Below are 13363 nucleotides of genomic sequence, written 5' to 3'. Positions count from 1 at the left end.
ATCTAAATCCCATGCTGAGTGCCATAGGCAACTATGGTGTTCTAAACTTTCCAGTCATCGCAACAGTGGATTATCTCATTGTTGAAGTTCTGGTTAAGCCGGTCATTAATGTTATCAAACTGCTTCCTTTCGCTGTCAGCCTCTTGCTCTTCTTCCATTAGTCTTTATTGATTCGACACTCCAACTCTTCTGCACAGTTAACATGTCAGTAGAAGTCCATTTGTCTTCTTTTGACATTATTTGAGTTCTCTTGTTTTTCTGGTCTATTCAGTATTTCTTTGTTACTTCTTTTCTCCACCCAACTAACCCTAAGGTTACCTCCTTAAGCATCACATTTCAAAGCTGTTGATTTTCTTTTCTTCCTCTTTCCTAATGCTCCAAGCTTCACATCCAGATTTCATTACTGACCAGGCATAACATTTTAGTACTCTGATTTCGAGACTCAAGTTGACGTTTCTCGGAATGTTGCTTAATTTTGTAAAAACACTTTTGGCTTGTCCAATCCTTTTTCAGATTTCAAGACGTTTTTGACATCAGGGGCGGGATTCTCCGACCCCCCACCGGGTTGGAGAATCACCGGGGATCGGCGTGAATCCTGCCCCCGCCATCCTCCGAATTCTCCGGCCCCCCAAAAATCGCCCAGGCGTGAATTGCGCCGCCCGCCTTGGAGAATGGCGGGGACCGGCACAATGCAATGGGCCCCTGGGCCGCCCGAATTCTCCGCGCCGCGATGGGCTGAATTCCCGCCCGTTTAATGAGGGTCTCACCGGCACAAATCAAGGTTGGTCCCTACCGGCGGGAACTAGCTCCGTGGGCAGCCTCCGGGGTCCTCGGGGGGGGGGGGGGTGCGGGGCGATCTGGCCTCGGGGGTGCCCCCATGGTGGCCTGGCCCACGATCGGGGCCCACCAATCCGCGGGCGAGCCTGTGCCCTGGGGGGACTCTATTCCTCCGCGTCGGCCTTGTACTGATCCGCGATGGCTAACGCGGGATGAACGCGCCCGCGCGTGCGCCAACTCGCACTGGCCGGCGGAGGCCCTTCGGCGCCAGCTGGCGTGGCGCCAAGCCCCTTCCCGTCGGCCAGCGTGGCGTAAACCACTCCGGCACCGTCCTAGCCCCTGAAGGTGCGGAGAATTCTGCACATTTGGGGTGGCTCGCGCCGGAGTGGTTCCCGCCAGGGTTTGTGCCGTTTTGTCCCTCCCCGACGATTTGCGCAGAATCGCGCCCATGATGTCACTGTGCTCCTGGATGGATGATTTGATTGACGTTTTCTAATTTGTTTCCATTTAGTGCACATTGAAATGTCCTATTTCTTTGGTACTTTAGTAAAGCCAATGGAGTCAGTCAAGCAAAAGTAAAGTACCGGTTTATTCACAACAGAAACGTACTCGCATACACAGGACCCGGTTAGCCTTCACTGGTCCTTTCTCTCTGGAAGCCTGTTCTAGTCAGGCCGACCTTATATACAACAATCCCTGTCCTGTAGTTAAAGGGGAGTGCATACTCATCTAGCCACATGGGGACTATAATCAGCCCTGTCCCATGTGCCCCATAGTGTACTTTTTCTTATAATTGAGTGGAAGCCCGTATCTACTAGTTCCTTTATGACTTTATTGATTAATTTTTCCAAGTCTTTTCAATTATAGCTATAAGTAAGGTGTTTTCAGTATAGCGGATTGTGCTATTAAACAGCCAAAATTAGTATTGCAAACTTGAGTCCCACTGTTTGCCTCTACTGTACTCCCTATATATACATGACTGTGTGGCAAGATTTAACTCCAACTCAATCTATAAGTTTGCGGATGATAAAGACTGTGGTGGGCCACATCTCAAACAATGACGAATCAGACTGCAGGAGGGAGATAAATTACTCGGTTGCATGGTGTACCGAAAACAACCTCTCTCTAAATGTTGGAAACACCAAGGAACTGATCATCGACTTCAGGAAGCGCAGCACGACACACACTCCCGTCTCCATCAATGGCTCCGAAGTGGAGATGGTCGATAGCTGTAAGTTCCTTGGGGTCACCCTCACCAACAGTCTGGCTTGGTCCACTGATGCAACAGTCAAGAAACTCCAACAATGTCTTTACTTCCGATGGAAGCAAAAGAAATTTGGCATGTCTGCATCGACTCTCACAAACTTCTACAGATGTGCGATAGAGAGTGTCCTATCCGGCTGCATTACAGTCTGGTATGGCAACTGCTCGGTCCAAGATCGTAAGAAACTGCAGAGTGTGGTGAACTCAACCCAACGCATCACACAAACTTTCCACCCCCACATTGATTCTGTATACACCTCTCGCTGTCTCAGGAAGGCACACAGCATTATCAGAGACCCCTCCCACCCAGGCATTGGCTTCTTCCAGACCCTTCCATCAGGCAGAAGTTACAGAAGTCTGAAGACTCGCACATCCAGACATAGGAACAGCTTCTTCCCCACAGCTACAAGACTCCTGAACGACTCCCCCTCGGACTTATCTGTTCCCTGTAAGAACACTATTCACGACGCCCTATGCTGCTCTTGCTCATGTATTTTTGCGCAAGTTGAGAAGACACAGCCAGAGTGAGGCACATCCAGAGTGGGAATTCCAACTTGGTAATTTGGTGCAGTGAGGTAATTCTGTGCAGAGTGGGAGAAGGTGCTTTTCCCTACTGTTTTGTTCTCTCTCTTTCTTCTGGCTTATAACTTTTAATCTGCAGGGAGAGAACCAGAGGGCATCTGAGACCCTGGGTGAGTTCTCCCAGTGAGCATGGGAAGACACAGCCAGCGTGAGGCACAACCAAGAGTGAGTTCGGGAATTCAAAGCTGGGTGAGGAGGAGGTGCTTTTAACCCTGGTAAGTGACTGGTAAATAGTTTTTCTTTTCATTGTCTAATTTATTTATTTTTCTTTCGTTTATTGAAATTGTAGTTGTATAAGTTTACTTAAGGTTTAAGACATGGCAGGAGATCCCAGACCCGTGTCATGCTCCTCGTGTGCGATGTGGGAGCTCAGGGACACGTCCACTGTCCCTGACTCCTTCACGTGCAAGAAGTGTGTTCAGTCGCAACTCCTGTTAGACCTCTTGACGGCTCTGGAGCTGCGGATGGACTCACTTTGGAGCATCCGCGATGCTGAGGACATCGTGGATAGCACGTTTAGCGAGTTGGTCACACCGCAGGTGAAAGTTACTGAGGGAGATAGAAAATGGGTGACCAAAAGACAGAGCAAGAGTAGGAAGGCAGTGCAGGTGTCCCCTGCGGTCATCTCCCTGCAAAACAGATATACCGCTTTGGATACTGCTGAGGGAGATGGCTCACCAGGGGAAGGCAGCAGCAGCCAGTTTCATGGCACCATGGCTGGCTCTGCTGCGCAGCAGAGCAGGAAGAAGACTGGCAGGGCTATAGTGATAGGGGACTCGATCATAAGGGGAATAGACAGGCGGTTCTGTGGACGCAATCGAGACTCCAGGATGGTATGTTGCCTCCCTGGTGCAAGGGTCAAGGATGTCTCGGAGTGGCAGGGCATTCTGGGGGGGGGGGGGGGGGGGGAGGGTGAACAGCCAGCTGTCGTGGTGCACATAGGCACCAACGATATAGGTAAAAAATGGGATGAGGTCCTACAAGCTGAATTAGGAGAGTTAGGAGTTAAACTAAAAAGTAGGACCTCAAAGGTAGTAATCTCAGGATTGCCACCTGTGCCACGAGCTAGTCAGAGTAGGAATGTCAGGATAGATAGGATGAATGCGTGGCTCGAGAGATGGTGCAAGAGGGAGGGATTCAAATTCCTGGGGCATTGGGACCGGTTCTGGGGGAGGTAGGACCAGTACCAACCGGACGGTCTGCACCTGGGCAGGACTGGAACCGATGTCCTAGGTGTTTGCTAGAGCTGTTGGGGAGGGTTTAAACTAATGTGGCAGGGGGATGGGAACCGATGCAGGAAGTTGGAAGGTAGTAAAACAGGGACAGAAGCAAAAGGAAGTAAGGGGGAAAGTGCAAGACAGAGAAGACATAGTCAAAAATCAAAAAGGGCGACAGTACAAGGTACAGTGACTGAGGGGAGCACATTGAATAGGCCCAGTAATACTAAAAGGAATAAAACTGGAGAGGTTAAGATTCAAAACAGAGGTAAAAAAACCAACATAAGTGTACTTTACCTGAATGGTCGTAGTATTCGGAATAAAGTAAATGAGTTGATGGCGCAAATCATCGTGAATGACTATGATTTAGTGGCCATTACTGAAACATGGTTAAAGGATGGTCACGACTGGGAGTTAAATATCCGAGGGTATCAAACTATTCGGAAGGATAAAGTGGATGGTAATGGAGGTGGTGTAGCTCTGTTATTTAAGGATGACATCCAGGCAATAGTAAGGGATGACATCGGTGCTATGGAGGATAAGGTTGAATCCATATGGGTGGAAATCAGGAATAGTAAGGCGAAAAAGTCACTGATAGGAGTAGTCTATCAACTCCCATATAGTAACATTATGGTGGGGCAGGCAATAAACAAAGAAATAACTGATGCATGTAGAAATGGTACAGCAGTTATCATGGGGGATTTTAATCTAAATGTCAATTGGTTTAACCAGGTCGGTCAAGGCAACCTTGAGGAGGAGTTTATAGAATGTATCCGCGATAGTTTCCTAGAACAGTATGTAATGGTACCTACGAGGGAACACGCAGTCCTAGATCTTGTCCTGTGTAATAAGACAGGATTGATTCATGATCTCATAGTTAGGGATCCTCTTGGAAGGAGCGATCACAACATGGTGGAATTTAAAATACAGATGGAGGGTGAGAAGGTAAAATCAAATACTAGTGTTTTGTTTCCAAACAAAGGAGATTACAATGGGATGAGAGAAGAACTAGCTAAGGTAGACTGGGAGCAAAGACTTTATGGTGGAACAGTTGAGGAACAGTGGAGAACCTTCCAAGCGATTTTTCACAGTGCTCAGCAAAGGTTTATACCAACAAAAAGAAAGGACGGTTGAAAGAAGGAAAATTGACCGTGGATATCTAAGGAAATAAGGGAGAGTATCAAATTGAAGGAAAAAGCATACAAAGTGGCAAAGATTGGTGGGAGACTAGAGGACTTGGAAATCTTTAGGGGGGCAACAGAAAGCTATTAAAAGAGCTATAAAGAAGAGTAAGATAGAGTATGAGAGTAAACTTGCTCAGAATATAAAAACAGATGGTAAAAGTTTCTACAAATATATAAAACAAGAAAGAGTGGCTAAGGTAAATATTGGTCCTTTAGAGGATGAGAAGGGAGTTTTAATAATGGGAGATGAAGAATTGGCTGAGGAACTGAACAGGTTTTTTGGGTCGGTCTTCACAGTGGAAGACACAAATAACATGCCAGTGACTGATAGAAATGAGGCTATGACAGGTGAGGACCTTGAACAAAGAACAAAGAAAATTACAGCACAGGAACAGGCCCTTTGGCCCTACCAGCCTGCGCCGATCCAGATCCTTTATCTAAACCTGTCTCCTATTTTCCAAGGTCTACTTCCCTCTGTTCCCTCCCATTCATATAGCTGTCTAGATGCTTCTTAAATGATGCTATCGTGCCCGCCTCTACCACCTCCACTGGTAAAGCGTTCCAGGCACCCACCACCCTCTGCGTAAAAAACTTTCCACGCACATCTCCCTTAAACTTTCCCCCTCTCACCTTGAAATCGTGACCCCTTGTAACTGACACCCCCACTCTTGGGAAAAGCTTGTTGCTATCCACCCTGTCCATACCTCTCATAATTTTGTAGACCTCAATCAGGTCCCCCCTCAACCTCCGTCTTTCCAACGAAAACAATCCTAATCTACTCAACCTTTCTTCATAGCTAGCACCCTCCATACCAGGCAACATCCTGGTGAACCTCCTCTGCACCCTCTCCAAGGCATCCACATCCTTCTGGTAATGTGGCGACCAGAACTGCACGCAGTATTCCAAACCTGGCCGAACCAAAGTCCTATCCAACTGTAACATGACCTGCCTACTCTTGTACTCAATACCCCGTCCGATGAAGGCAAGCATGCTGCATGCCTTCTTGACCACTCTATCAACCTGCGTTGCCACCTTCAGGGTACAATGGACCTGAACTCCCAGATCTCTCTGCACATCAATTTTCCCCAAGACCCTTCCATTGACCATATAGTCCGCTCTTGAATTTGATCTTCCAAAATGCATCACCTCGCATTTGCCTGGATTGAACTCCATCTGCCATTTCTCTGCCCAACTCTCCAATCTATCTATATTTTGTTGTATTCTCTGACAGTCCTCCTCGATATCTACAACTCCACCAATCTTAGTATCATTTGCAAACTTGCTAATCAGACCACCTATACCTTCCTCCAGGTCATTTATATAGATCACAAACAGCAGTGGTCCGAGCACGGATCCCTGTGGAACACCACTAGTCACCCTTCTCCATTTTGAGACACTCCCTTCCACCACTACTCTCTGTCTCCTGTTGCCCAGCCAGTTCTTTATGCATCTAGCTAGTACACCCTGAACCCCATACGACTTCACTTTTTCCATCAACCTGCCATGGAAAACCTTATCAAACGCCTTACTAAAGTCCATGTGTACGACATCTACAGCCCTTCCCTCATCAATTAACTTTGTCACTTCCTCAAAGAATTCTATTAGGTTTGTAAGACATGACCTTCCCTGCACAAAACCATGCTGCCTATCACTGATAAGTCTATTTTCTTCCAGATGTGTATAGATCCTATCCCTCAGTATCTTCTCCAACAGTTTGCCTACCACTGACGTCAAGCTCACAGGTCTATAATTCCCTGGATTATCCCTGCCACCCTTCTTAAACAAAGGGACAACATTCGCAATTCTCCAGTCCTCCGGGACCGCACCCATGCTCAAGGATGCTGCAAAGATATCTGTTAAGGCCCCAGCTATTTCGACCCTCGCTTCCCTCAATAACCTGGGATATATCCCATCCGGTCCTGGGGACTTGTCCACCTTAATGTCTTTTAGAATACCCTAAACATCCCCCTTCCGTATGACAACTTGACCAAGAGTATTTAAACATCCATCCCTAGCCTTAACATCCGTCTTGTCCCTCTCCTTTGTGAATACCGATGCAAAGTACTCATTAAGAATCTCACCCATTTCCTGAGTCCACGCATAAATTCCCTCTTTTGTTTTTAAGTGGGCCAATCCTTTCTCTAGTTACCCTCTTGCTCCTTCCATACGAATAAAATGCTTTGGGATTTTCCTTAACCCTGTTAGCCAAAGATATTTCATGACCCCTTTTAGCCCTGTTTATTGCGCGTTTGAGATTCGTCCTACTTTCCCGATATTCCTCCAAAGCTTCATCAGTTTTGAGTTGCCTCGATCCTATGTATGCTTTCTTTTTCATCTTAGCTAGTCTCACAATTTCACTCGTCATCCATGGTTCCCTAATCTTGCCATTTCTACCTTTCATTTTCACAGGAACATGTCTCTCCTGCACTCTAATCAACCTTTCCTTAAAAGACTTCCACATTTCAAATGTGGATTTACCCTTAAACAGCTGCTCCCAATCCACATTCCCTAGCTCCTGCTGAATTTTGTTATACTCTGCCTTTCCCCAATTTAGTACTCTTCCTTTCGGACCCCTCTTGTCCTTGTCCATGAGTATTCTAAAACTTACGGAATTGTGATCGCTATTCCCAAAGAAATCACCGACTGAAACATCAACCACCTGGCCGGGATCATTCCCCAATACCAGGTCCAGTATGGCCCCTTCCCGAGTTGGACTATTTACATACTGCTCTAAAAAACTCTCCTGGATGCTCCTAACAAACTCTGCTCCATCTACGCCTCCAGCACTACACAAATTCCATTCAATGTTGGGGAAGTTAAAATCTCCCATCACAACCACCCTATTGCTCCTACATTTTTCTATAATCGGTCTGCATATTTGTACCTCTACTTCATGCTCGCTTTTGGGAGGCCTGTAGTAAAGTCCCAACAATGTTACTGCACCCTTCCTATTTCTCAGCTCCACCCATATTGCCTCAGTGCTCGAATCCTCCATCATGCCCTCCTTAATCACAGCTGTGATATCATCTCTGACGAGTAATGCAACTCCTCCACCTCTTCTACCTCCCTCTCTATCCCTCCTGAAGCATCTATATCCTGGGATATTCAGTTGCCAGTCCTGCCCTTCCTGCAACCAAGTCTCAGTAATACCAATAGCATCATATTCCCAGGTACTGATCCATGCCCTAAGTTCATCTGCCTTACCTGCCACACTTCTCGCATTAAAACAAATGCACCTCAGACCACGTTTGCGTTCATCATCTCTTCCCTGTCTACTCTTCCCCTTAGTCACATTGAGTTTATTGTCGCGTACCTTACTGGCTTTAGTTGCTGCTTCTTTACTGACCTCTAACTTCCTAATCTGGTTCCCATCCCCCTGCCACATTAGTTTAAAACCTCCCAACAGTGTTAGCAAAAGCACTCCCTAGGACATTGGTTCCAGTCCTGCCCAGGTGTAGACCATCCAGTTTGTAATGGTCCCACCACCCCCAGAACCGGTTCCAATGTCCCAAAAATCTGAACCCCTCCCTCCTGCACCACCTCTCAAGCCATGTGTTCATTCTGACTATTCTTGAATTTCTACTCTGACTGTCCCGTGGCACTGGTAGCAATCCTGAGATTACTACCTTTGAGGTACTACTTTTTAACTTATCTCCTAACTCCCTAAATTCTGATTGTAGGACCTCATCCCTTTTTTTACCTATATCGTTGGTGCCTATATGAACCACAACAACTGGCTGTTCACCCTCCCCCTTCAGTATGTCCTGCAGCCGATCAGAGACATCCCTGACCCGAGCACCCGGGAGGCAACATACCATTCGGGAGTCTCGTTTTCGACCACAGAAACGCCTGTCTACTCCCCTTACAATTGAATCCCCTATGACTATAGCCCTGCCAGTCTTTTTCCCGCCCTTCTGTGCAGCAGAGCTAGCCACGGTGCCATGAGCCTGGCTACTACTGCCTTCCCCTGGTGAGCGATCTTCCCCAACAGTATCCAAAACGGTATACCTGTTTTGGAGGGAGATGACCGCAGGGGACACCTGCACTGCCTTCCTGCTCTTTCTCTGCCTTTTGGTCACCCATTCCCTGTCTCCGTCACCAATCCTAATCTGCGGTGTGACCAACTCACTGAACGTGCTATCCACGACCTCCTCAGCACCGCGGATGCTCCAAAGTGAGTCCATCCGCAGCTCCAGAGCCATCATGCGGTCTAACAGGAGCTGCAGCTGGACACACTTCCCGTACATGAAGGAGTCAGGGGCATCGGCCGCGTCCCTGAACTCCCACATTGCGCACGAGGAGCATAACACGGGTCTGGGATCTCCTGCCATTTTTACCCTTTACCTTAACTGATTACAAATATAGTATCAAATAATTAATAAGTGAAAGGAATAAAGATTTTTACTTACTAGTCACAATACTCACCAACACACGAAGAGTTAAATTTCTCTCAGCAACTGCTAATTGGAGCACTTTCCTTGCCAGCCAATCAGGTCACTGCTTTGCTGTGATGTCACCCTTCAAGTTAAGTTTTTAAAGAGATACACTTACCTTCCCGACAAATTGTCACTTGACAACAGCCCCTTCACAAACCACCTTCAAATTAGGCTGACCGCACTGCACGTATGCAAATCTCCCCGGAACAGCCAATCAGTAGCTCCGCTCTGCTGCCCTCTGCTGGATGCTTGCTTGCACTCGAATTCCTCGGGTCTCTTTTGCAGGTACACCTTCAAATTAGGCTGACCGCACTGCACGTATGCAAATCTCCCCGGAACAGCCAATCAGTAGCTCAGCTCTGCTGCCCTCTGCTGGATGCTTGCTTGCACTCGAACTCCTCGGGTCTCTTTTGCAGGTACACCTTCAAATTAGGCTGACCGCACTGCACGTATGCAAATCTCCCCGGAACAGCTAATCAGTAGCTCCGCTCTGCTGCACTCTGCTGGATGCTTGCTTGCACTCGAACTCCTCGGGTTTCTTTTGCAGGTACACCTTCAAATTAGGCTGACCGCACTTCACGTATGCAAATCTCCCCGGAACAGCCAATCAGTAGCTCCGCTCTGCTGTCCTCTGCTGGATGCTTGCTTGCACTCGAACTCCTCGGGTCTCTTTTGCAGGTACACCTTCAAATTCGGCTGACCACACTGCACCTATGCAAATCTCCCCGGAACAGCCAATCAGTAGCTCCGCTCTGCTGCCCTCTGCTGGATGCTTGCTTGTGCTCGAACTCCTCGGGTCTCTTTTGCACGTACACCTTCAAATTAGGCTGACCGCACTGCACGTATGCAAATCTCCCCGGAACAACCAATCAGTAGCTCCGCTCTGCTGCCCTCTGCAGAGAGGATTGTTATCACTAAGGAGGTAGTGATGGGCAAGCTAATGGGGCTAAAGGTAGACAAGTCTCCTGGCCCTGATGGAATGCATCCCAGAGTGCTGAAAGAGATGGCTAGGGAAATTGCAGATGCACTAGCAATGATTTACCAAAATTCACTAGACTCTGGGGTGGTCCCGGTGGATTGGAAATTAGCAAACCTGACACCACTGTTTAAAAAAGGAGGTAGGCAGAGAGCGGGAAATTATAGGCCAGTGAGCTTAACTTCAGTAGTAGGGAAGATGCTGGAATCTATCATCAAGGAAGAAATAGCGAGGCATCGGGATAGAAATTGTTCCATTGGGCAGACGCAGCACGGGTTCATAAAGGACAGGTCGTGCCTAACTAATTTAGTGGAATTTTTTGAGGACATTACCAGTGCAGTAGATAACGGGGAGCCAATGGATGTGGTATATCTGGATTTCCAGAAAGCCTTTGACAAGGTGCCACACAAAAGATTACTGCATAAGATAAAGATGCATGGCATTAAGGGTAAAGTAGTAGCATGGATAGAGGATTGGTTAATTAATAGAAAGCAAAGAGTGGGGATTAATGGGTGTTTCTCTGGTTGGCAATCAGTAGCTAGTGGTGTCCCTCAGGGATCCGTGTTGGGCCCACAATTGTTCACAATTAGATGATTTGGAGTTGGGGCCCAAGGGCAATGTGTCTAAGTTTGCAGATGACACTAAGATGAGTGGTAAAGCGAAAAGTGCAGAGGATACTGGAAGTCTGCAGAGGGATTTGGATAGGTTAAGTGAATGGTCTAGGGTCTGGCAGATGGAATACAATGTTGACAAATGTGAGGTTATTCATTTTGGTAGGAATAACAGCAAACAGGATTATTATTTAAATGATAAAATATTAAAGCATGCTGCTGTGCAGAGATACCTGGGTGTGCTAGTGCATGAGTCACAGAAAGTTGGTTTACAGATGCAACAGGTGATTAAGAAGGGAAATGGAATTTTGTCCTTCATTGCTAGAGGGATTGAGTTTAAGACTAGGGAGGTTATGCTGCAATTGTATAAGGTGTTAGTGTGGCCACACCTGGAGTATTGTGTTCAGTTTTGGTCTTACTTGAGAAAGGACGTACTGGCACTGGAGGGTGTGCAGAGGAGATTCACTAGGTTAATCCCAGATCTGAAGGGGTTGGATTACAAGGAGAGGTTGAGTAGACTGGGACTGTACTCGTTGGAATTTAGAAGGATGAGGGGGGATCTTATAGAAACATATAAAATTATGAAGGGAATAGATAGGATGGATGTGGGAAGGTTGTTTCCACTGGCGGGTGAAAGCGGAACTAGGGGGCCTAGCCTCAAAATAAAGGGAAGTAGATTTAGGACTGAGTTTAGGAGGAACTTCTTCACCCAAAGGGTTGTGAATCTATGGAATTCCTTGCCCAGTGAAGCAGTTGATGCTTCTTCATTAAATGTTTTTAAGGTGAAGATAGATAGTTTTTTGAAGAATAAAGGGATTAAAGGTTATGGTGTTTGGGCCGGAAAGCGGAGCTGAGTCCACAAAAGATCAGCCATGATCTCATTGAATGGTGGAGCAGGCTCGAGGAGCCAGATGGCCTACTCCTGCTCCTAGTTCTTCCTTGCTTTGTTTGGCTCCTTGTTCCGCACTGTAACCAATCACTGTTTTGTCGATGTATCATTTGTCAATGTTCTCTGTTGATTATTCTTGTGTCTACTATGTCCGTACTGTATACGTTCCTCAGCCGCAGAAAAATATTTTTCACTGTACTTCGGTACATGTGACAATAAATCAAATCAAATCAAAATCAAGCCGACAATTCACATAATTGTGGGAACTGAACTTGCTAAATGTTCAGTCATATCCTGAAAACTGTCACATTTTATAGCCTTGACATTTACAGAATATTATTTATTTGTCCTAATTCTTTAAAGATCATTGTCACTGCTGAGTTCCCGAATCACAGACAATAAGGACTTATGACGAAGAGTAGTTTGCTCATGAGCTTAGCAGTTAGTTCGACACATGCTCTGCCCGTGGTCCCGGGGATAACTCGCACGCTCCAGACATATGGGCCGGGATTCTCCAAGCATCCACGCCACAATCGCACCCAGCGTGGGGGCGGAGACGCTTCCCGCGATTCTCCGGCGACCAGAGAAACAGCACCAGTCGGGGGCCATTGAAACAGGCCCTCATGGCGATTCTTCGCAGACGACCGGCCGAGTTCCCGCCGCCATGGTTCACATATGGTTCCACCCGCCGGGAGCTCAGAGTCACGGGTGCGGTGGGCGTCCTGGTGGGGGGTGGGGGAACTGTCACCGAAGGGGACCTCCACGACGGCCAGGCCCGCGATCGGGAGCCACCAATCAGCGGACACGTGTGATCTATTTCTTCGATGCCGGCTCGCTGTGTGAGTCTGCATTGTCGCGTAGGGCCGGCACCGGCTGCCGCTAGTATTCTTGGTCTCGCGGCCGGAAGTGCTCTATATCGGCAGCCGGAGCTGTGTGGAGCACTCCGGAGCCCTGCAAGCCCCCTTAAAAATGGAGAATCACCCCGGACTTTCTTGAAAAAGTCCAGAGTGATTCGCACCTGTTTTCTCGCGGGCGTGGGGTCATAGCCCCATTATTGGAGAATCCCGCCCGATGGGGCTGGATTCTCAGGTCGCCGACACCGAAATCACATTCGGCGATTGGCCGGAGAATCCCCATTCACGAGCAAATCGAGGGCAGTGCCAATTTCGAGATGGTCCAAAGCGGCGGACTCTCTGAGTATGCCGCGCAGCGTACTGACAGCCTCAGGACATTTGTTATACCGTCAATTCACTATGAGACCATGAGAACGAGTGAAAATATGGCTTTATTATCCAGGAACTCGCCTGCCAGTGTCTGCTGTACAAATGAGTACCACCCACAGGTGGCCGGTCTATATATCGCCCCGGTGAGGGCGGAGCCAGAGGCGGAGCCCACCGGGGTTCCAGTACAAGGTCATATGTCAGAGCA

This window comes from Scyliorhinus canicula, chromosome 1, assembly GCF_902713615.1.
Source record: "Scyliorhinus canicula chromosome 1, sScyCan1.1, whole genome shotgun sequence".
In the NCBI taxonomy this organism is placed as follows: Eukaryota; Metazoa; Chordata; class Chondrichthyes; order Carcharhiniformes; family Scyliorhinidae; genus Scyliorhinus; species Scyliorhinus canicula.
The sequence above is the reverse complement of the archived record's forward strand: the minus strand, read 5'-3'. Positions refer to the sequence as shown.